This window comes from Pinus tabuliformis, chromosome J, assembly GCF_031772625.1.
Source record: "Pinus tabuliformis cultivar Carrire ecotype Pingquan chromosome J, CPIR1, whole genome shotgun sequence".
Lineage (NCBI taxonomy): Eukaryota > Viridiplantae > Streptophyta > Pinopsida > Pinales > Pinaceae > Pinus > Pinus tabuliformis.
In genome coordinates, this window is record NC_142295.1 from 1,125,523,403 (window position 1) to 1,125,527,954 (window position 4,552).

Consider the following 4,552-nt stretch of genomic DNA (forward strand, 5'->3'; position numbering starts at 1 on the left):
AACAAATGAATATGCAAGACTCCACAACCATATCCAAGATTTTCAATCCCTGCTAAAAGATGCTGGAAAGGAAATAATTGAGTAAATGGTTCCAACATAATAAAATTACCAATGGATTGTCTGATATGTACTTGTTTTTCTTGACTAGTCCTTGGAGATAGGAGCAATGACCAACCTAGTTATCATTAATCAGAAATTTTAAAGAAGAAAATGAATTCATATCCTTTTATTTACTAGATGTAACAGGAACTTCAATGTACTTTATAGAGTATAGGTTGAATAGGGACATAAGTGTTCATATGAGGAGGGGAAGAACAGTCTAGTTGAAATAAAGATCATTTATACAATATTAGATACAAGGAGGAGGAAGCATTGGATATAACAATGAAAACAATTTTGAAAGGTGGTGGACAACTAGAATACTATTGAGAGTGGTATAAACTTCCATTTCACTCACCATGAGACAAAAATCTCCACAAAATTTATAAATAATGGGATTTCTGAATCGAGTCTACAAATCATTAAACAACAAAATCAAATACAAGTAGATTACAAATTGGATTTATTCTAAATGACCTTAAATGTGCTACTGACATAAGAAGGATTACATACTGGCAAGTCATGAGGGATTTGGGTTTGAAGTTGCGTACATGGTTCATGATACATTGACTCCAAGAATCCCCCCACATATGAATAGTTCTAGAAAGGCTCTGATGTAAGATTGAACTGAATGATTGATAAGCCAATATATTTGAAGGGAGTATTTTGAATGCCCTTTACAAAACCTACAATTTTGATTTCATGACTGACAATGCCCTTAAATTTTATCCTTTGTATCTCTCGAAGATCATTTGGATGATATCTATGATCAGGATGATCAACATATAGCCCAATACACAATACCAGCATTCACATTCTTCACTATAACATTGGATATGTAGACATATTTAACATAACTACCCATGTCCCAAGTTTTATTCTCAAGCCTCTCATTGAGTTCAAAAAAAGAAGATCTTGAGCATGTACACCTTTGACGCTGCCATATATTTCACTACACAAAGCAAGACTAGAACTTGTATGTGTTTGTAACACCCTCCTCCTACATCTAACCAAGAAACTGGCAAGCCAGGGTAAACATGCAATGAGAGGCCACTATGATAAGATTCAACCTCCTTTGTGACTTTAAGGAAATGGAATCGACCGAACATCACATAAAATCGTCCCACATTATCCAAATAACCTTTAGGAGACAAGTCAGGCACTCAGATTGCCTGTTCCTGGGTCCTACTACTATTTGAGAGACTTAGGGCAGGGTAGTGCTCCCTAAACACTACTGAGGCAAGTTAGTTTCAGGACTAACACTCCCCAGACATTGCCCAGGTGCTTTATAACACTTCCTAGACACTGCCGAGGTGAGTTAGTCTCAACACTAATGATAACATTCCAGGATTTGAGCCACCTTTTTTGGCCCATAGCCCGAGACACTGCCCAGAATGGAATGATGATTCAGAATTGTAAGGATACAAAGTAAGAAGGATACAAAAGCAATAATGTGAACAAAATCATTACCAGACCCCTACTAGCCATGACATGCATTTCATCAAACATATCATCAGCATGTAACCTCCATGTGTATATAACACAATTAAGAGTAGGGATCTCATAGCCATCTGAGAATCTATGTGAACCATTGTTTCCTCATGTCTTTTGCTACCTTATCACTTATTAGGTCATCAATACAATATCCATTCAAATATAAGTAAAAACATGCTGAGAGCCAAACATAGCTACTACCATAAAATGGACATATAACTAGCATAATAGGAACATAAATATAATGGACATATCAACCGTCAAAATCCATATATATATCAGTACATTTGCACATGAAAATCAAGGGAATGAATTTCTCATTAATAAATGCAATGAACCAACCAGTGATGGGAGTACCACATTCCACCCGACCATAGATTGGCTAAGCCAAGTTTCTCTTCAGCCAATCACCCTCGTGCCATATTCCAAGCATGAATGTGGGACTCATACAACACATAAAAAACACCAATCAATGTGGATGCCATTGTAATTCTCCACCTACACCGTGAGTAATTTGAGTGCCCCCTAGTCTCTGAAGCTTTACCGTGCATCCGCAGTCTGATCTAGGGATCACTAGGCCCTACACCGAGACATACTCTCCAAGATTTATCGTGCGTTCCATCCCAAAATCACTAGGCCCAACGGAGAGAAAATCCACCTCTTGGCTTTACCGTATATCCTGCCATTCACCGGCAAGGATTCCTAGGCCGAATGAGGCACACAATATGGATTTACCGCAACCCATAGTATGGTTGAGAGGCTACTAGGCGAGTGGCTTCATGCATCCTCAATATGGTTCAGGGACCACTACCACCATGTGTTTTTCAATTCGGAGATCCACCCCACTCAGTTTCGAATCCAATCCAGCCATCCCCCACAAAACGCATGAGATAACCCATCTCATCAAAGCTATCAGGAAATGGCAAGACTAGGCTGAAAATACTTTCACACCTGGCAAAACTCATGCCATGGTAGAAAAGAATCACATGCAATCCCATGCATGCAAAATCTAGCAAGGAAAATACACATGCAAGATGATACCTCCAATGGTGCTTGTTGTAGCTGCTTGATCTTCTCTTGCTCTTGCCTTCGTTTCCTTTCTTTCTCTAATGCCAAAGTGATCCAATAAATCTGTAAGTGTCTAAGAGTATGAGAGATAGGGAGAATAATGAGAGAGCTCTGAATCTAAACTAACCAAGTCTTTCCCACTGATCCTCAGAAGCCTTTTTATTAATGAGGCCTCTATTTTCTTCATTTTCCATTATTTTCCTTCAATTTTCTCATTACATGCAACATGTGACCCTTCACCTTCCTTTTCTCCTAATTTCCATTATTTTCATAAATAAATGTGCCAAAATAACTTTTTGCCTCTTTAATGGCTTATCCATTGGCATTCCCAAATTCCTTATCCATAAACAACAAAATGAACACACACTAGGATGACTTTCCAACCATTCATCTTGGAATATGTGTCCCATCATCTTTAGTATTTATATATTTTTACATGGAATTTTCACCAGGGCTGTTACAGAACCCTCCCCCTTGGGGGAACCCCATCCTTAGTGTTCAATAACATGTATAACCAACAAGACTGCTGAAAATAAAACATACTGCCCATGGAGATTTATAACATAGCTCATTGTAGTATTTACAATGACAGATCTGCTCAACATAAAAACATCATGACAACATGACAACATACCACATACTAGAGCTTTATAACACAGCTCATTATGGTATTTATAATGTTATACACATATGCACATCTTCTAAACCAGAAAATAAGAGAATACTATGCCCGTATCAAGCAATAAGGGAATCCAGAGGCTCACACCTCCACCCTCAAATTAATACCAAGATTCACCTCCTTCCAAGAAGTCTAGAATCCACTGTAAAGTCAAATTTTCATCCAATTTCCAGTGCTATAATATTGTGCCACTTGTCCCCTGAGCGAACAGTTACCGGCTCATTTTTCTAGGGTGCACTCCCAATGTGCATCTAATTCCATTTGGAAATGCCAATGACCAAAACAAATCCATCTGTGACCTTCCCTTCTCTGGTACACAGTCCCTTGGGAATCTGGTCACCTCTTCCGTGTAGTCGCTCACCTTCCAAGTTCCGCTGGCACCCCCATCCCGGGCAGTACATCCCTTGGCAAGGCTTCCTCGCATCGGAAGATAAAAAACCCAAGGTATATACCTACCTCCACACATCATACTGTTCATAGCATGCTCGTGGAAAAAAATGGACACTATTGGGTACCAGTGTCCCATAATGGCTCCATTCTTGAAATTCTTTACGAACATACCATTTCCTGTTTCAATTCCTTTGTTGTTGTTGCTAATTCTTGTGGTCGATTTCAACCACCCAACTTGGCATTTCATTTATTCCTATACCAAGCACATAAATTCCATTAGATTTAAAATAAATTGAAATAAATTCACATCATACCTCATTAGTAGCTCGTCAATAAGGTACATTTGCAATCTTAATCGCTTCCTGTCACAACAAGTCAAACTAGCATACTTGACCGAATCAACATATATAAAGATATTACATCATGTTAGCTCAAACACAACCATCATAGATCAAAATCATAAATCACATGTAACCATCATAAGCCAAAATCATAGATCCCACATAATAATCATTTACCATAGTCATAAATCACATGCATAATAAAACTGAAATACAATATCGATACCTATCCTTCATCGATCCTTACTTCTGCCTCTTTTCTTTATTCCGTATGCACTCCAGATCGGTTGCTACACCTGAAAAACACTGAGTGCCTTCTCCTCAACCATGTGCATAGACACATAGTGTGCATCACACACATACAACCACACGACATACCATACCATGCAATACATGCATCTACACCTAACATACAACACATACACCTACGCCTAGTGTATACCATAATATGCATCCATCTATATCCAATGTGAAATAGCAC